Source organism: Triticum dicoccoides, chromosome 3B (genome assembly GCF_002162155.2).
Source record: "Triticum dicoccoides isolate Atlit2015 ecotype Zavitan chromosome 3B, WEW_v2.0, whole genome shotgun sequence".
Taxonomy (NCBI): domain Eukaryota; kingdom Viridiplantae; phylum Streptophyta; class Magnoliopsida; order Poales; family Poaceae; genus Triticum; species Triticum dicoccoides.
Window position 1 is genome coordinate 596008338 of NC_041385.1, and position 22110 is coordinate 596030447.

At 44.1% G+C, this 22110-nt stretch overlaps 1 pseudogene; it reads right to left on the reverse strand.

Moving 5' to 3' along the window:
• LOC119279696 overlaps window positions 1-22110 on the reverse strand; it is a 31388-nt pseudogene that overhangs the window by 1033 nt on the left and 8245 nt on the right.

Sequence of the window (22110 nt, forward strand, 5' to 3'; positions counted from 1 at the left end):
GTTACAGTGTGAAGCTTACTTGCTATTTTAACGGCCACGTAATTTTGAATGTTCATAGTGCCAGAGTTTTGATCGTTGATTACAAAGTTTCACCTATGTCACGTTGACATAATAAATTGCAAACAAGCAATGACAGTGCAATGAGCACATAATATGGATATATCCAAACAACAACCAAAACTAATAATGTACTGCTCTTTTTTTCGGGTTATAATGTACTGCTCTACTACATGTAGTTACCCAAGATGTTAATTAATTAAACAAAGCTCACTTCCATGGTTGGAAGCATTGAGCTATGCTATTGAACCCGTAGTGCACCTTCATGGATGGCTTAATGTACATAGGAATGGGGTGCATCTGAATTTTGAGCATAGAGTGAAGCTCAGTGATACACATGTCTTTTCATTGTGTATGCGTGAAAAACCGGGAACATGTTGGCTGCATAGCTACCGTGATGGTGGTTTGAGTTCATTCCCCATGTTTTGTGTGGGAATGCATGATAAGAAAATATGAAGAGTTTTTTGGATATTAGTGCAGTCATGGAGAATTTTTGCTAGACATGGCAAGCGCAATGACCTGAAGTGAATACAATCTTTAAAAGATAACCATTCTATCTGATGTATAGGAGTACAAAATATTAGCATGGCAGCGACTTTCGCGTCGTATCTTCATGTCATCACCCATACCAATCAAGAGATGGTTTTCCGCCTATGGTATGAAGCACACTTCCTATTTTTTGCGGCCAACCAATTTTGAAATGTATCTCATAGCGCCACACCTTTTCATCAATTGCAAAGTTTTGTGCATGTCACGTTGGCATGGTGAATTTCAAACAATGGCAGTGCAATGGCACATGATATGGATATATCCAAACAACAGCCAAAATTAATATACTGATCTGCTACGACGTGGTTACTCATGATATTCATTAGACAAACCTCACTTCCATGGTTGGCAGCTTTAAACTATGGTATTGAATGGAGATCATAGGAAGCAAGGACGAGTGTGAAGACTAGAGCGTGTAAAAAAAATCTAGACGTGCCCTTCCCAGCCTTCAACAATGGGTGTATGATAAGGCATACTAGAATACTCCCAAACATTGAATTATTAGTGGGTGAGCTACGGAAGGATGAGTTACTCAGCATACAGACCGTGTGTATATAAACCGACTTGGTCATACTGTATTACAGAACCTTCGAGTGAAGTAGTAGAAACAAAGACGTGGGACAAAGGAGACAATCGAGCAAGGAGGAGCGTGTACAGTGGAGCGTCATTTTTTAGTGTCTTAATAGCTATCCCGATGTACATGGGAATGGGATGCATCGGGAATTCGAGCAGAAGTCGCACCCATTTGCCCTGCAGCTATTTCTGGGTCATATGAAGGAGTATGCCCTAGTTCATGGGAGGCCGGTCAAAGAATCTCTCGGCTCTCAGTTGTTAAGTAGCCGGAAGCTGATGGTCCTAAACAGAAACTCGTAAGCTGAGAACTATTTTTAGCAAAGACTCTGGATACTTTTGGTCTCTTGCAGGAAACTAACATGACTAGTTGTACACAACAAGTCCATGAGTCTCGTCAGGCGCAAGGCCCCGTGTTAGACTTGGATGAGCTTTTTAACTAATGTTTATGGCAAAAAGATTCTCCCAGTGATAACAAGAATACCCTCTATTGTCCCAAATTGTGAATGAACTCAGCAAAACTAATTAAAGAGGGTTTTTCTCATACCCCAAGAAAAACCTATAGTACCATTTAATCGGTTACTGAAGGAAAACGTTCTACTGCTGAGGTGGGAGAATAACTAGCCAATATCACAACAAAAATTTCATGCTTAACTTTATGGAGCGAAACTCTTCTTCGGTCACCTTTTTCCACACGCCACCAACCAGTAATGTAGAGACCAGAGGTAAGTTCTGACATATCAGAAATCCCATGTTCAAGTGGCGATCTTGATATTTCTAGGATGCCTTCACCATGCACCTGCTGCTCGGGGTGAGAATAACAGTTGAAATTTTCAATCTTACCACCAGGCTCAAAATTTTCTTGTCCCAATGTGTCATGCTTCACTTCATCATCAATGACATCAAGGACTGGAAGAACAGAAGTTGAAATATACGAACAAGGTATTATTCCTTGCGGACAGGGGGTACAGGACTTCGCTACATGCCACCTATTACGTTTCTATGGCATGCTTGTGTTGAGCGTCCCCTCAGTTCCATTTTCAGCTAACTCGCATTATCTAGTTTTCTCAACTGCAACTTGAATGCTTCCAGCTTCTGTATTGCGCTTTCAGTCGATTCTTGTCCATTGGACAAGATTCTGGATTCAAGAAGGGTAAAATCTTTGGGTGACCTTCGCAGCGACAACAAAGGAAGCTTCCTCGGTTTCTCCTTCATGTTGTTATTGCCGGCCATCTCAATCAGCGATAGTGATGCATCTGCAATGCATATTTCACCTATAACGGGCAAACTCAAGAACTTCTACATAAGTTTTGCGAGACAGAAATGAGGGACAACATTCGTCCGAAGAGAGTACTCCTATCTCGTGGACAAGTCCAATACGGTGGGAATCCTTTAACTCTTTTATGCTTGTGAAAATCCATAGAACTAGGGAGCACAAGTTCTTCATAGTCAATGACTCGGCTAGCAGGCATGCATATGATCCACCTATACATATAATTAAACTAGTAAGACGAGTATATATGTACAAACAAAAGTCTACAAGATCCCTGTAACGAAAATACTAGCACCAAGTCTGATTGGAATAGAATATAACAAGTCATCTAGCTTAGGATTGTGATGTGAAGCCAATCATGATATAAATCAAAGAAATTAGGTAGCTGAGATGGTAGAAAACTAAAAACTTGATAACCAACTGTAAGGGCAGTACCTTTGTGTTCAAGGTCGGTCTCAATCATTTCAAGTACCGACTTCAGTAAGCGAAGAAGAGCTCTTGGTTCTTTTTCTGATTGTTTTGTTATGGTGGTTTTCATATCACCGTTTGACATTTGGTTCCGAATTTGAAGATCAGATGAGTGATTTACATTGAAACTATCTGCTTGATGTACATCGTTGTCTTCAAAGATTTCTGAAGCATCGAGCTAGACAAACTCCAAAGGAATAGGCAGACTCAGAGGGACATGTATAGTAAAGTCGACATACATATTTTATGGCATCTACAATAATTTTTTGGGAACCTGCAATTAGACGAAACTCAATTAATGTTGAGTGATTGATCATAAGAAATATTTTTTTGAGAGACAATTATAATTACAAATAATTCGGTCGCAGCTTTAAGTACTACCTACCGTTTTGTCATAAATACTACAAGTAATTTATATTGATGTCACTATCAGGTGGTGGGAAAAATTAACTCGAGTATATTCACAAAGCAGATCAATACTACCTCCGTCCTAGTTTATTACTCCCTCTTGTATTTAGGACATATTTTGACTATGCCTTTAACTAATAAAATATAAAATATAAGTTATACATAGCAAAAATAATATAATACGAAATCGATGATACAATCTTTTGTGACATGTATTAACATTTTGTTAGTTAAATCTATGATCAAAATTTGATACAAAATAAGAAAGGGACTAATAATCTAAGCCAGAGGTAGTACATGGCAGCAAAAGAATTACGACAAGAATCGTTATTCCAGCATCAATATACATTATACTTCCGGGCAGTTCCGACTAATGGAAAATATCAGTACCTCAATCTAGAGTTGGTAACCAATAAAACATTAGTAGTATCTTATTGAACATAGAAAACTGTTTAAAAACGGAATTGCATGATTAGGGAAAGCCTTTAACAGCGATGGTTGTGGCCAGGGGTCAGGACAACATCAATATACAATGACAACGCACGGGCACATGATATGGATATATCCAAACAACAGCCAAAATTAATATACTGCTCTACTACAACATGGTTACCCACGATATTCATTAGACAAACCTCACTTCCATGGTTGGCAGCTTTAAACTATGGTATTGAAGGGAAATCATGGGCACACAAGGACAAGTGTTAAGATTAGAACATGAATAAAATTCTGGACATATCCTTCCCAGCTTTGATGGGTGTATGATAAGGTGTAGTGGTGTACTAGAGTACTCCCAAACATTCAATTATCAGTGGGTAAAGTACCAAAGGATGATTTACTCAGCATCCCTGAGCCTGTGGATATAAACCAACTTCTTGGTACCATATCACAAGACCTTCTAGTGTAGTATAAGAAGAAAACGTTGGACAAAAGGGACAATCGAGCGAGGAGCGTGTAAAGAGGAGCATGATTTTTGAGTGGATTGGTAGCTAGATGAATGTATACGGGAATATGATGCATTGGGAATTCGAGCAGCAATTGGAGGCAGTTTTTTTGTCGTTCTTTCCGGATCTAATGCATAGATATGCCATGGTTCACCTGAGGCTGATCAAATAATCCTTCAGAACCACTAGCCCACAGCACGAGGAGCTGACAGCTGCTACGTCTTGAGCTTGTGTTGGTTTCCTTAAAGAGGAAAGGGTGATGCAGCAATAGTAGTGTAAGTATTTCCCTCGGTTTTGGAGAACCAAGGTATCAATCCAGTAGGAGGCTCCTCAAAATTCCCACGCACCTACACAAACAAACAAAGAACTCGCAACCAACGCAATAAAGGGGTTGTCAATCCCTTCACGGCCACTTGCGAAAGTGAGATCTAATAGAGATAGTATGATAAGATAAATATATTTTTGGTATTTTATAATATAGATTGGAAAAGTAAAGATGCAAATAAAAGTAGATTGAAAGCTTATATGATAAAAGATAGACCCGGGGGCCATAGGTTTCACTAGTGGCTTCTCTCAAGATAGCATAAGTATTATGGTGGGTGAACAAATTACTGTTGAGCAATTGATAGAAAAGCGAATAATTATGAGATTATATAGGCATGATCATGTATATAGGCATCACGTCCGTGACAAGTAGACTGACTCCTGCTTGCATCTACTACTATTACTCCACACATCGACCGCTATCCAGCATACATCTAGAGTATTAAGTTCATAAGAACAGAGTAACGCATTAAGAAAGATGACATGATGTAGAGGAATAAACTCATGCAATATGATATAAACCCCATCTTTTTATCCTCGATGGCAACAATACAATACGTGCCTTGCAACCCCTATTGTTACTGGGTAAGGACACCGCAAGATTGAACCCAAAGCTAAGCACTTCTCCCATTGCAAGAAAGATCAATCTAGTAGGCCAAACCAAGCTGATAATTCGAAGAGACTTGAAAAGATAACTCAATCTTACATAAAAGAATTCAGAGGAGATTGAAATATTTCTCATAGATAAACTTGATCATAAACCCACAATTCATCGGATCTCGACAAACACACTGCAAAAAGAGTTACATCGAATAGATCTCCACAAGAGAGGGGGAGAACATGGTATTGAGATCCAAAAAGAGAGAAGAAGCCATCTAGCTAATAACTATGGACCCGAAGGTCTGTGGTAAACTACTCACAACTCATCGGAGGGGCTATGGTGTTGATGTAGAAGCCCTCCATGGTCGATTCTGTTGGGGAACGTAGCAGAAATTCAAAATTTTCTACGCATCACCAAGATCAATCTATGGAGAGACTAGCAACGAGAGAGAGAGGGAGTGCATCTTCATACCCTTGAAGATCGCTAAGCGGAAGCATTACAAGAACGCGGTCGGTGGAGTCATTCACGAAGTGATTCAGATCACGGCCAAATCTGATCTAAGCACCGAACAACGGTGCCTCCGCGTTCAACACACGTACAGCCCGGGGACGTCTCCTCCTTCTTGATCCAGCAAGGGGAGAGGAGAAGTTGAGGGAGAACTCCGACAACACGACGGCACGGTGGTGATGGAGCTCGTGGTTCTCCGGCAGGGCTTCGCGAAGCACTACGGAGGAGGAGGAGGTGTTGGAGGAGGGAGAGGGTTGCGCCAGGGGAAGGGTGCGGCTGCCCTCTCTCTCCCTCACTATATATCAGGGCAAGGAAGGAGGGGGAGGCGCCCTAGGGTTCCCTAGGGGAGGGGCGGCGGCCACAGGAGAAACCCTAGATGGGTTTGGGCGCCCCCACCCCCTAGGAAACTTGCCCCCCAAGCCGGGAGGGGCGGCTGCCCTAGGGGTGGCGCCCCCACCTCTCCTGGTTATGTGTGATGGGGTGGAAGGGGCGCTCAGCCCCTTAGTGGGCTGATGTGCCCTCTCCCCTTGGCCCATAAGGCCCCCCAACGCTTGCCGGGGCCTCTGAAACCCCTTTCGGACATGCTGGTCATCACCTGGTACCCCCGGAACAATTCCAGACTCCAACACCCTTCGTCCAATATACCGATCTTCACCTCCGGACCATTCCATAGCTCCTCGTCACGTCCGGGATGTCATCCGAGACTCCGAACAACCTTCGGTAACCACATACTATTTCCATAACAACTCTAGCGTCACCGAACCTTAAGTGTGTAGACCCTACGGGTTCGGGAACCATGCAGACATGACCGAGACACCTCTCCGGCCAATAACCAATAGCAGGATCTGGATATCCATATTGGCTACCACATGTTCCACGATGATCTCATCGGATGAACCACGATGTCGGGGATTCAATCAATCCCGTATACAATTCCCTTTGTCAATCGGTATGTTACTTGCCCGAGATTCGATCGTCGGTATCCCAATACCTCTTTCAATCTCGTTACCGGCAAGTCACTTTACTCGTTCCGTAATGCATGATCCTGTGACTAACTACTTAGTCACATTGAGCTCATTATGATGATGCATTATTGAGTGGGCCCAGAGATACCTCTCCGTCATATGGAGTGACAAATCCCAGTCTCGATTCGTGCCAACCCAACAGACACTTCCATAAATACCTGTAGTGCACCTTTATAGTCACCCAGTTACATTGTGACGTTTGGTACACCCAAAGCACTCCTACGGTATCCGGGAGTTACACAATCTCATGGTCTAAGGAAATGATACTTGACCTTAGAAAAGCTTTTAGCAAACGAACTACACGATCTTGTGCTATGCTTAGGATTGGGTCTTGTCCATCACATCATTCTCCTAATGATGTGATCCCGTTATCAATGACATCCAATGTCCATGGTTAGGAAACCATAACCATCTATTGATCAACGAGCTAGTCAACTAGAGGCTCACTAGGGACATGTTGTGGTCTATGTATTCACACATGTATTACGGTTTCCAGTTAATAAAATTATAGCATGAACAATAGACAATTATCATGAACAAGGAAATATAATAATAACCATTTTATTATTGCCTCTAGGGCATATTTCCAACAGTCTCCCACTTGCACTAGAGTCAATAATCTAGTTCACATCACTATCTGATTGTAATGAATCAACACCCATGGGGTTTGATCATATCTCGCTTGTGAGAGAGGTTATTAGTCAATGGATCTGAACCTTTCAGATCCGTGTGTGCTTTGCAAATCTCTATGTCATCTTGTAGATGCAGCTACCATGCGCTATTTGGAGCTATTCCAAATAATTGTTCTACTATACGAATCAGGTTTACTACTCAGAGTCATCCGGATTAGTGTCAAAGTTTTCATCGGCGTAACCCTTACCGCAAACTCTTTTACCACCTCCATAATCGAGAAAATTCCTTAGTCCACTAGTTACTAAGGATAACTTTGACCGCTGTCCTGTGATCCATTCCTGGATCACTCTTGTACCTCTTGACTAACTCATGGCAAGGCACACTTCAGGTGCGGTACACAACATAGCATACTGTAGAGCCTACGTCTAAAGCATAGGGGACGACCTTCGTCCTTTCTCTCTTTTCTGCCGTGTATAGGTCTTGAGTATTACTCAATACTCATACCTTATAACACAGCTGAGAACTTGTTCTTTGCCGATCTATTTTGAACTCCTTCAAAATCTTGTCATGGTATGTATTCATTTGAAAGTATTATTAAGCGTTTTTGATCTATCCTTATAGATCTTGACGCTCAATGTTCAAGTAGCTTAATCCAGGTTTTCCATTGAAAAACACATTTCAAATAACCCTATATGCTTTCTAGAAATTCTACATCATTTCTAATCAACAATATGTCTTCAACACATACTCATCGGAAATTCTATAGTGCTCCCACTCACTTCTTTGGAAATACAAGTTTCTCATAAACTTTGTATAAATCCAAAATATTTGATCATCTCATCAAAGCGTATATTCCAACTCTGAGATGCTTACTCCAGTCCTTAGAAGGATTGCTGGAGCTTTGCATACTTGTTAGCATCTTTTAGGATTGACAAAACCTTCTGGTTGTATCACATACAACCTTTCCTCAAGAAAATTGTTGAGGAAACAATGTTTTGACATCCTATCTGCAAGATTTCATAAATAATGCAGTAACTGCTAATCTAATTCAACAGACTCTTAGCATCGCTACGAGTGAGAAAGTCTCATCATAGTCAACTCTTTGAACTTGTTGAAAAACATCTTAGCGACAAGTCGAGCTTTCTTAATGGTGACACTTACCATCATTGTCCGTCTTCCTTCTAAAATCCATTTGTACCCAATAGCCTTACGACCATCAAGTAGTTCTTCCAAAGTCTACACTTTGGTTTCTAGACATGGATCCTCTCTCGGATTTTATGCCCTCTAGCCATTTGTCAGAATCCAGGCCCACCATCGCTTCTCCACAGCTCGTAGGTTCATTGTTGTCAAGCAACATGACCTCCAAGACATGATTACGTACCACTCTGAAGTCGTACGCATCCTTGTCGACCTACGAGGTTTGGTATTGACTTGATCCGAAGTTTCATGATCACTATCATGAGCTTCGACTTCAATTGGCGTAGGCGCCACAGGAACAACTTCCTGTGCCCTGCTACACATTAGTTGAAGTGACGGTTCAATAACCTCATCAAGTCTCCACCATCCTCCCACTCAATTCTTTCAAGAGAAACTTTTTCTCGAGAAAGGACCCGTTTCTAGAAACAATCACTTTTGCTTCCGGATCTGAAATAGGAGGTATACCCAACTGTTTTGGGTGTCCTATGAAGATGTATTTATCTGCTTTGGGTTCGAGCTTATCAGGATGAAACTTTTTCACATAAGCGTTGCAGCCCCAAATTTCAAGAAACGACAGCTTAGGTTTCTCTAAACCATAGCTCATACGGTGTCATCTCAACGGAATTACATGGTGCCCTATTTAAAGTGAATGCGGTTGTCTCTAATGCCTAACCCATAAATGATAGTGGTAATTGGATAAGAGACATCATGGTATGCCCCATATCCAATAGGGTGCATCTATGATGTTCGGACACACCATCACACTATGGTGTTCCAGGCGGTGTTAGTTGTGAAACAATTTCCACAATGTCTTAATTGTGTACCAAACTCGCAACTCAGATATTCATCTCTATGATCATATCATAGACATTTTATCCTCTTGTCACGAAGATCTTCAACTTCACTCTGAAATTACTTGAACCTTTCAATAATTCAGACTTGTTTTTCATCAAGTAAATATACTCAACATCTACTCAAATCATCTGTGAAGTAAGAACATAACGATATCCACTACATGCCTCAGCACTCATTGGACTACACACATCAAAATGTATTACTTCCAACAAGTTGCTTTCTTGTTCCATCTTACTGAAAACGAGGCTTTTCAGTCATCTTGCCCATGTGGTATGATTTGCATGTCTCAAGTGATTCAAAATCAAGTGAGTCCAAATGATCCATCTGCATGGAGTTTCTTCATGCATACATACCAATATACATGGTTCGCATGTCTCAAACTTTTCAGAAAACGAGTGAGTCCAAAGATCCATCAACATGGAGCTTCTTCATGCGTTTTACACCAATATGACTTACATGGCAGTGCCACAAGTAGGTGGTACTATCATTACTATCTTATATCTTTTGGCATGAACATGTGTATCACTACGATCAAGATTCAGTAAACCATTCATTTTAGGTGCAAGACCATTGAAGGTATTATTCAAATAAACAGAGTAACCATTATTCTCCTTAAATGAATAACCGTATTGTGATAGACATAATCCAATCATGTCTATGCTCAACACAAACACCAAATAACAATTATTTAGGTTTAACACCGATCCCGATGGTAGAGGGAGCGTGCGATGTTTGATCACATCAACCTTGGAAACACTTCCAACACACATCGTTATCTCACCTTTAGCTAGTCTTCGTTTATTCTGTAGCTCTTTTATTTCGAGTTACTAACACTTAGCAACCGAACCGGTATCTTAATACCCTGGTGCTACTAGGAGTACTAGTAAAGTACACATTTAATATAATGTATCTCCAATACACACTTCTGTCAACCTTGCCAGCCTTCTCATCTACCAAGTATCTAGGGTAGTTCTGCTTCAGTGACCGTTCCCTCATTACAGAAGCACTTAGTCTTGGGTTTGGGTTCAACCTTGGGTTTCTTCACTAGAGCAGCAACTGATTTGTCGTTTCATGAAGTATCCCTACTTGCCATTTGCCCTTCTTGAAACTAGTGGTTTTACTAACCATCAACAATTGATGCTCCTTCTTGATTTCTACTTTCGCGGTGTCAAACATCGCTTAGCTCAAGGATCATCATATCTATCCCTGATATGTTATAGTCCATCACGAAGCTCTAGTAGCTTGGTGGCAGTGACTTTGGAGAACTATCACTATGTCATATGGAAGATTAACTCCCACTCAATTCAAGTGATTGCGGTACTCAGACAATCTGAGCACATGCTCAATGATTGAGCTTTTCTCCCTTAGTTTGCAGGTTAAGAAACTTATCAGAGGTCTCATACCTCTTGACGCGGGCACTAGCCTGAAATCCCAATTTCAGCCCTTGGAACATCTCATATGTTCCGTGACGTTTCAAAACATCTTCGGCGACACAATTCTAAACCGTTTAACATTATTGAACTATCATGTAGTCATCAAAACATGTATGTCAGATGTTCGCAACATCCACAGACGACGTTCGAGGTTCAGCACACCGAGCGGTGCATTAAGGACATAAGCCTTCTGCGCAGCAATGAGGACAATCCTCAGTTTACGGACCCAGTCCGCATAATTGCTACTATCAACTTTCAACTATATTTTCTCTAGGAACATATCTAAACAATAGAACTAAAGCGTGAGCTTACGACATAATTTGCAAAGACCTTTTGACTATCTTCATGATAATTAAGTTCATCTAATCGTTATTTGATGAACTCCCACTCAGATAGACATCCCTCTAGTCATCTAAGTGATACATGATCCGAGTCAACTAGGCCGTGTCCGATCATCACGTGAGACGGACTAGTCATCATCGGTGAACATCTTCATGTTGATCGTATCTACTATATGACTCATGTTCGACCTTTCAGTCTCTTGTGTTCCGAGGCCATGTCTGTACATGCTAGGCTCGTCAAGTCAACCTAAGTGTTTCGCGTGTGTAAATCTGGCTTACACCCGTTGTATGTGAACGTTAGAATCTATCACACCCGATCATCACATGGTGCTTCGAAGCAACGATCTTTCGCAACGGTGCACAGTTAGGGGGAACACTTTCTTGAAATTATTATGAGGGATCATCTTATTTACTACGGTCATTCTAAGCAAATAAGATGCATAAACATGATAAACATCACATGCAATCAAATAGTGACATGATATGGCCAATATCATTTTGCTCCTTTTGATCTCCATCTTCGGGGCTCCATGATCATCATCATCACCGGCATGACACCATGATCTCCATCATCATGATCTCCATCATCATGATCTCCATCATCGTGTCTCCATGAAGTTGTCTCGCCAACTATTACTTCTACTACTATGGCTAACGGTTTAGCAATGAAGTAAAGTAATTACATGGCGTTATTCAGTGACACGCAGGTCATACAATAAATAAAGACAACTCCTATGGCTCCTGCCGGTTGTCATACTCATCGACATGCAAGTCGTGATTAATATTACAAGAATATGATCAATCTCATACATCACATATATTTCATTTATCACGTCCTTCTTGGCCATATCACATCACACGGCATATGCTGCAAAAACAAGTTAGACGTCCTCTAACTGTTGTTGCAAGTTTTTTACGTGGTTGCTATAGGTTTCTAGCAAGAACGTTTCTTACCTACGCCAAAACCACAACGTGATATGCCAATTGCTATTTACCCTTCATAAGGACCCTTTTCATCAAATCCAATCCGACTAAAGTGGGAGAGACTGGCACCCGCTAGCCACCTTATGCAACAAGTGCATGTCAGTCGGTGGAACCTGTATCACATAAGTGTACGTGTAAGGTCGGTCCGGGCCGCTTCATCCCACAATACCGTCGAAACAAGATAGGACTAGTAATGTTAAGCATATTGAACAAAATCAACGCCCATAACAACTTGTGTTCTACTCGTGCATAGAAACTACTCATAGACCTAGCTCTGATACCACTGTTGGGGAACATAGCAGAAATTCAAAATTTTCTATGCATCACCAAGATCAATCTATGGAGAGACTAGCAACGAGAGAGAGAGGGAGTGCATCTTCATACCCTTGAAGATCGCTAAGTGGAAGAGTTACAAGAACGCGGTCGGTGGAGTCGTTCACGAAGCGATTCAGATCGCGGCGAAATCCGATCTAAGCACCGAACAACGGTGCCTCCGCGTTCAACACACGTACAGCCCGGGGACATCTCCTCCTTCTCGATCCAGCAAGGGGAGAGGAGAAGTTGAGGGAGAACTCCGACAGCACGATGGCATGGTGGTGATGGAGCTCGTGGTTCTCCGGCAGGGCTTCACCAAGCACTACTACTACTACGGAGGTGTTGGAGGAGGGAGAGGGCTGTGCTAGGGGAAGGGTGCGGCTGCCCTCTCTCTCCCTCACTATATATAGGGGGAAGGGAGGAGGGGGAGGTGCCCTAGGGTTCCCTAGGGGAGGGGCGGCGGCCACAGGGGAAACCCTAGATGGGTTTGGGCGCCCCCACCCCCTAGGAAACTTGCCCCCCAAGCCGGGAGGGGCGGCTGCCCTATAGGGGTGGCGCCCCCACCTCTCCTGGTTACGTGTGATGCGGTGGTAGGGGCGCTCAGCCCCTTAGTGGGCTGATGTGCCCTCTCCCCTTGGCCCATAAGGCCCCCAACGCTTGTCGGGGCCTCCGAAACCCCTTTCGGACACGCTGGTCATCACCTGGTACCCCCGGGACAATTCCGGACTCCAATACCCTTCGTCCAATATACCGATCTTCACCTCCGGACCATTCCGGAGCTCCTCGTCACGTCCGGATCTCATCCGGGACTCCGAACAACCTTCGGTAACCACATATTATTTCCCATAACAACTCTAGCGTCACCGAACCTTAAGTGTGTAGACCCTACGGGTTCGGGATGTTGGGGAACGTTGTAGAAAATAAAATAATTCCTACGGTTTCACCAAGATCAATCTATGAGTTCATCTGGCAACGAGAGAGAGGAGTGCATCTACATACCCTTGTAGATCGAGCGTAAGCGTTCAAGAGAACGGGGTTGAGGGAGTCGTACTCGTCGTGATCCAAATCACCGGATATCCTAGCGCCGAACGGACGGCACCTCCGCGTTCAACACACGTACGGTCAGGGAGACGTCTCCTCCTTCTTGATCCAGCAAGGGGGAAGGAGAGGTTGATGAAGATCCAGCAGCATGACGGCGTGGTGGTGGATGTAGCAGCGATCTCGGCAGGGCTTAGCCAAGCGTCTGCGAGAGGGAGAGGTGTATCAAGGGGAGAGGGAGGCGCCAAGAGCATGGGTGTGGCTGCCCTCCCTCCCCCCTCTTTATATAGGCCCCCTAGGGGGGCGCCGGCCCTAGGAGATGGGATCTCCAAGGGGGGTCGGCGGCCAGGGGGTGGCTTGCCCCCCAAGGCAAGTGGAGGCGACCCCGCCCCTAGGGTTTCCCAACCCTAGGCGCGGGGGGGGGGGGCAAGGGGGGGCGCACCAGCCCACCAGGTGCTGGTTCCCCTCCCACTTCAGCCCATGTGGCCCTCCGGGATAGGTGGCCCCACCCGGTGGACCCCCGGGACCCTTCCGGTGGTCCCGGTACAATACCGATAACCCCCAAAACTTTCCCGATAGCCGAAACTTCACTTCCTATATATAATTCTTTACCTACGGACCATTCCGGAACTCCTCATGACGTCCGGGATCTCATCTGGGACTCCGAACAACTTTCGGTTTACTGCATACTCATATCTCTATAACCATAGCGTCACCGAACCTGAAGTGTGTAGACCCTACGGGTTCGGGAGACATGCAGACATCACGGAGACGCCTCTCCGGTCAATAACCAACAGCGGGATCTGGATAGCCATGTTGGCTCCCACATGCTCCTCGATGATCTCATCGGATGAACCATGATGTCGAGGACTCAAGCAATCCCATATATAATTCCCTTTGTCAATCGGTACGTTACATGCCCGAGATTCGATCGTTGGTATCCCAATACCTCGTTTAATCTCGTTACCGGCAAGTCACTTTACTCGTACCGTAATGCATGATCCCATGACCAGACACTTGGTCACATTGAGCTCATTATGATGATGCATTTACCGAGTGGGCCCAGAGATACCTCTCCCTCATATAAAGTGACAAATCCCAGTCTCGATTCGTGCCAACCCAACAGACACTTTCGGAGATACCCGTAGTGGACCTTTATAGTCACCCAGTTATGTTGTGACATTTGGCACACCCAAAGCACTCCTACAGTATCCGGGAGTTGCACAATCTCATGGTCTAAGGAAATGATACTTGACATTTGTAAAAGCTCTATCTAAACGAACTACACGATCTTTGAGCTATGCTTAGGATTGGGTCTTGTCCATCACATCATTCTCCTAATGATGTGATCCCGTTATCAATGACATCCAATGCCCATAGTCAGGAAACCATGACTATCTGTTGATCAACGAGCTAGTCAACTAGAGGCTCACTAGGGACACGTTGTGTTCTATGTATTCACACGTGTATTACGATTTCCGGATAACACAATTATAGCATGAATAATAGACTATTACCATGAACAAAGAAATATAATAATAACCATTTTATTATTGCCTCTTGGGCATATTTCCAACAGTCTCCCACTTGCACTAGAGTCAGTCATCTAGTTACATTGTGATGAATCGAACACCCATGGAATTTTGGTGTTGATCATGTTTTGCCCTAGGGAGAGGTTTAGTCAACGGATCTGCTACATTCAGGTTCGTGTGTAGTTTACAAATATCTATGTCTCCATCTTGAACATTTTCACGAATGGAGTTGAAGCGACGCTTGATGTGCATGGTCTTCTTGTGAAACATGGGCTCCTTGGCAAGTGCAATAGCTCAAGTGTTGTCACAGAAGAGTTTGATCGGCCCCGACGCATTGGGTATGACTCCTAGGTCGGTGATGAACTCCTTCACCCAGATTGCTTCATGCACTGCCTCTAAGGCTGCCATGTACTCCGCTTCACATGTTGATCCCGCCACGACGCTTTGCTTGCAACTGCACCAGCTTACTGCCCCACCATTCAAAATATACACGTATCCGGTTTGTGACTTAGAGTCATCCAGATTTGTGTCGAAGCTAGCGTCGATGTAACCCTTTACGACGAGCTCTTCGTCACCTCCATACATGAGAAACATGTCCTTAGTCCTTTTCAGGTACTTCAGGATATTCTTGACCGCTGTCCAGTGTTCCTTGCCGGGATTACTTTGGTACCTTCCTACCAAACTTACGACAAGGTTTACATCAGGCCTGGTACACAGCATGGCATACATAATAGACCCTATGGCTGAGGCATAGGGGATGACACTCATCTCTTCTATATCTTCTGCCGTGGTCGGACATTGAGCCGAGCTCAATTTCACACCTTGCAACACAGGCAAGAACCCCTTCTTAGACTGATCCATATTGAACTTCTTCAATATCTTATCAAGGTATGTGCTTTGTGAAAGACCTATGAGGCGTCGTGATCTATCTCTATAGATCTTGATGCCTGATATATAAGCAGCTTCTCCAAGGTCCTTCATTGAAAAACACTTATTCAAGTAGGCCTTAATGTTGTCCAAGAGTTCTATATCATTTCCCATCAAAAGTATGTCATCTACATATAATATGAGAAATGCTACAGCGCTCCCACTCACTTTCTTGTATACGCAGGCTTCTCCATAAGTCTGCATAAACCCAAAAGCTTTGATCATCTCATCGAAGCGAATGTTCCAACTCTGAGATGCTTGCACCAGCCCATAAATGGATCGCTGGAGCTTGCATACCTTGTTAGCATTCTCAGGGTCGACAAATCCTTCCGGCTGCATCATATACAGTTCTTCCTTAAGATGACCGTTAAGGAATGCCGTTTTGACGTCCATTTTCCATATCTCATAATCATAGTATGCGGCAATTGCTAACATGATTCGGATGGACTTTAGCTTCGCTATGGGAGAGAATGTCTCATCGTAGTCAACCCCTTGAACTTACCGATAACCCTTAGCGACAAGTCGAGCTTTATAGATGGTAACATTACCATCCGCGTCCGTCTTCTTCTTAAAGATCCATTTGTTTTCTATCGCTCGCCGATCATCGGGCAAGTCTGTCAAAGTCCATACTTCGTTTTCATACATGGATCCTATCTCGGATTGCATGGCTTCAAGCCATTTGTTGGAATCTGGGCCCGCCATCGCTTCTTCATAGTTCGAAGGTTCACCGTTGTCTAACAACATGATTTCCAGGACAGGGTTGTCGTACCACTTTGGTGTGGAACGTGTCCTCGTGGACCTACGAAGTTCAGTAGTAACTTGATCCGAAGTACCTTGATCATCATCATTAACTTCCTCTTCAGTTGGTGCTGGCACCACAAGAACATCTTCCTGAGCTGCGCTACTCACCGGTTCAAGAGGTAGTACTTCATCAAGTTCTACTTTCCTCCCACTTACTTCTCTCGAGAGAAACTCTTTCTCCAGAAAGGACCCGTTCTTGGCAACAAAGATCTTGCCTTCGGATCTGAGGTAGAAGGTATACCCAATGGTTTCTTTAGGGTATCCTATGAAGACGCATTTTTCCGACTTGGGTTCGAGCTTTTCAGGTTGAAGTTTCTTGACATAAGCATCGCATCCCCAAACTTTTAGAAACGACAGCTTAGGTTTCTTCCCAAACCATAATTCATACGATGTCGTCTCAACGGATTTAGACGGTGCCCTATTTAAAGTGAATGTAGCTGTCTCTAGAGCGTATCCCCAAAATGATAGTGGTAAATCGGTAAGAGACATCATAGATCGCACCATATCCAATAGAGTGCGATTACGACCTTTGGAAACACCGTTACGCTGAGGTGTTCCAGGCGGCGTGAGTTGTGAAACGATTCCACATTTCCTTAAGTGCGTACCAAATTCGTGACTTAAATATTCTCCTCCACGATCTGATCGTAGGAACTTTATCTTTCGGTCACGTTGATTCTCTACCTCATTCTGAAATTCCTTGAACTTTTCAAAGGTCTCAGACTTGTGTTTCATCAAGTAGACATACCCATATCTACTCAAGTCGTCGGTGAGAGTGAGAACATAACGATATCCTCCGCGAGCCTCAACGCTCATTGGACAGCACACATCAGTATGTATGATTTCTAATAAGTTGGTTGCTCGCTCCATTGTTCCGGAGAACGGAGTCTTGGTCATTTTGCCCACGAGGCATGGTTCGCATGTGTCAAATGATTCATAATCGAGAGACTCTAAAAGTCCATCAGCATGGAGCTTCTTCATGCGCTTTACACCAATGTGACCAAGGCGGCAGTGCCACAAGTATGTGGGACTATCATTATCAACTTTACATCTTTTGGTATTCACACTATGAATATGTGTAACATCACGTTCGAGATTCATTAAGAATAAACCATTGACCATCGGGGCATGACCATAAAACATATCTCTCATATAAATAGAACAACCATTATTCTCGGATTTAAATGAGTAGACATCTCGTATTAAACGAGATCCAGATACAATGTTCATGCTCAAACTTGGCACTAAATAACAATTATTGAGGTTTAAAACTAATCCCGTAGGTAAATGTAGAGGTAGCGTGCCGACAGCGATCACATCGACCTTGGAACCATTCCCGACGCGCATCGTCACCTCGTCCTTCGCCAGTCTCCGTTTATTCCGCAGTTCTTGCTTTGAGTTACAAATATGAGCAACCGCACCGGTATCAAATACCCAGGAGCTACTACGAGTACTGGTAAGGTACAAATCAATTACATGTATATCACATATACCTTTAGTGTTGCCGGCCTTCTTGTCCGCTAAGTACTTGGGGCAGTTCCGCTTCCAGTGACCACTTCCCTTGCAATAAAAGCACTCAGTCTCAGGCTTGGGTCCATTCTTTGACTTCTTCCCGACAACTGGCTTACCGGGCGCCGCAACTCCCTTGCCGTCATTCTTGAAGTTCTTCTTACCCTTGCCTTTCTTGAACTTAGTGGTTTTATTCACCATCAACACTTGATGTTCTTTCTTGATCTCTACCTCCGCTGATTTCAGCATTGAATATACCTCAGGAATGGTCTTTTCCATCCCCTGCATATTGAATTTCATCACAAAGCTCTTGTAGCTCGGTGGAAGCGACTGGAAGATTCTGTCAATAACCGCGTCATCCGGAGATTAACTCCCAGCTGAGTCAAGCGGTTGTGCAACCCAGACATCTTGAGTATGTGCTCACCGACAGAACTATTTTCCTCCATCTTACAGCTAAAGAACTTGTCGGAGACTTCATATCTCTCGACCCGGGCATGAGCTTAGAAAACCATTTTCAGCTCTTCGAACATCTCATATGCTCTGTGTTGCTCAAAACGCTTTTGGAGCCCCGGTTCTAAGCTGTAAAGCATGCCGCACTGAACGAGGGAGTAATCATCAGCACGAGACTGCCAAGCGTTCATAACGGTTTGGTTCGCTGGGATGGGTGCTTCACCTAGCGGTGCTTCTAGGACATAATCTTTCTTGGCAGCTATGAGGATGATCCTCAGGTTCCGGACCCAGTCCGTATAGTTGCTGCCATCATCTTTCAGCTTGGTTTTCTCTAGGAACGTGTTGAAGTTGAGGGTAACATGGGCCATTTGATCTACAAGACATATTGTAAAGATTTTAGACTAAGTTCATGATAATTAAGTTCATCTAATCAAATTATGTAATGAACTCCCACTCAGATTAGACATCCCTCTAGTCATCTAAGTGATACATGATCCGAGTAGACTAGGCCGTGTCTGATCATCACGTGAGACAGACAAGTCATCATCAGTGAACATCTCCATGTTGATCGTATCTTCCATACGACTCATGTTCGACCTTTCGGTCTCTTGTGTTCCGAGGCCATGTATGTACATGCTAGGCTCGTCAAGTTAACCTAAGTGTTTATGCGTGTGTAAATCTGTCTTACACCCGTTGTATGTGAACGTTAGAATCTATCACACCCGATCATCACGTGGTGCTTTGAAACAACGAACTTTCGCAACGGCGCACAGATAGGGGGAACACTTTCTTGAAATTATTATGAGGGATCATCTTATTTACTACCGTCGTTCTAAGTAAACAAGATGGAAAACATGATAAACATCACATGCAATCAAATAGTAGTGACATGATATGGCCAATATCATATGGCTCCTTTGATCTCCATCTTCGGGGCTCCATGATCATCTTCGTCACCGGCATGACACCATGATCTCCATCATCGTGTCTCCATGGGGTTGCTCGCCAACTATTACTTCTACTACTATGGCTAACAGTTTAGCAATAAAGTAAAGTAATTACATCGCGTTAAATCATTGACACGCAGGTCATACAATAATTAAGACAACTCCTATGGCTCCTGTCGGTTGTCATACTCATCGACATGCAAGTCGTGATTCCTATTACAAGAACATGATCTCATACATCACATATATATATCATTCATCATTCATCACAACTTTTGGCCATATCACATCACAATCACATGCTGCAAAAACAAGTTAGACGTCCTCTAATTGTTGTTGCATGTTTTACGTGGCTGCAATGGGGTTCTAGCAAGAACATTTTCTTACCTACGTGAAAGCCACAACATGATTTGTCAACTTCTATTTACCCTTCATAAGGACCCTTTTAATCGAATCCGCTCCAACTAAAGTGGGAGAGACAGACACCCGCTAGCCACCTTATGCAACTAGTGCATGTCAGTCGGTGGAACCTGTCTCACGTAAGCGTACGTGTAAGGTCGGTCCGGGCCGCTTCATCCCACAATACCGCTGAAGCAAAATAAGACTAGTAGTGGCAAGAAAGTTGACAACATCTACGCCCACAACAAATTTGTGTTCTACTCGTGCAAAGAGAACTACACATAGACCTAGCTCATGATGCCACTGTTGAGGGACGTTGCAGAAAATAAAAAAAATTCCTACGGTTCCACCAAGATCAATCTATGAGTTCATCTAGCAACGAGAGAGAGGAGTGCATCTACATACCCTAGTAGATCGAGCGGAAGCGTTCAAGAGAATGGGGTTGAGGGAGTCGTACTCGTCGTGATCCAAATCACCGGAGATCCTAGCGCTGAACGGACGGCACCTCCGCGTTCAACACACGTATGGTCAGGGAGACGTCTCCTCCTTCTTGATCCAGCAAGGGGGAAGGAGAGGTTGATGAAGATCCAGCAGCACGACGGCGTGGTGGTGGATGCAGCAGCGATCTCGGCAGGGCTTCACCAAGCGTCTGCGAGAGGGAGAGGTGTAGCAAGGGGAGAGGGAGGCGCCAAGAGCATGGGTGTGGCTGCCCTCCCTCCCCCCCTCTTTATATAGGCCCCCTAGGGGGGCGCCGGCCCTAGGAGATGGGATCTCCAAGGGTGGGCGGCGGCCAGGGGGTGGCTTGCCCCCCAAGGCAAGTGGAGGCGCCCCCACCCCTAGGGTTTCCCAACCCTAGGCGCAGGGGGGCAAGGGGGCGCACCAGCCCACCAGGGGCTGATTCCCCTCCCACTTCATCCCATGTGGCCCTCCGGGATAGGTGGCCCCACCCAGTGGACCCCCGGGACCCTTCCGATGGTCCCGGTACAATACCGGTAACCCCGAAACTTTCCCGATGGCCGAAACTTCACTTCCTATATATAATTATTTACCTCCGGACCATTCCGTAACTCCTCGTGACGTCCGGGATCTCATCCGGGACTCCTAACAACTTTCGGTTTACTGCATAGTCATATCTCTACAACCCTAGCGTCACCGAACCTTAAGTGTGTAGACCCTACGGGTTCGGGAGACATGCAGACATGACCGAGACGCCTCTCCGGTCAATAACAAACAGCGGGATCTGGATACCCATGTTGGCTCCCACATGCTCCTCAATGATCTCATTGGATGAACCACGATGTCGAGGACTCAAGCAATCCCGTATACAATTCCCTTTGTCAATCGGTACGTTACATGCCCGAGATTCGATCGTTGGTATCCCAATACCTCGTTTAATCTCGTTACCGGCAAGTCACTTTACTCGTACCATAATGCATGATCCCGTGACCATACACTTGGTCACATTGAGCTCATTATGATGATGCATTTACCGAGTGGGCCCATAGATACCTCTCCATCATAGGAGTGTCAAATCCCAGTCTCAATTCGTGCCAACCCAACAGACACTTTCGGAGATACCTGTAGTGGACCTTTATAGTCACCCAGTTATGTTGTGACATTTGGCGCACCCAAAGCACTCCTACGGTATCCGGGAGTTGCACAATCTCATGGTCTAAGGAAATGATACTTGACATTTGGAAAAGCTCTAGCTAAACGAACTACACGATCTTTGAGCTATGCTTAGGATTGGGTCTTGTCCATCACATCATTCTCCTAATGATGTGATCCCGTTATCAATGACATCCAATGCCCATAGTCAGGAAACCATGACTATCTATTGATCAACGAGCTAGTCAACTAGAGGCTCACTAGAGACACGTTGTGGTCTATGTATTCACATGTGTATTACGATTTCCGGATAACACAATTATAGCATGAATAATAGACTATTACCATGAACAAAGAAATATAATAATAACCATTTTATTATTGCCTCTAGGGCATATTTCCAACACGGGAACCATGC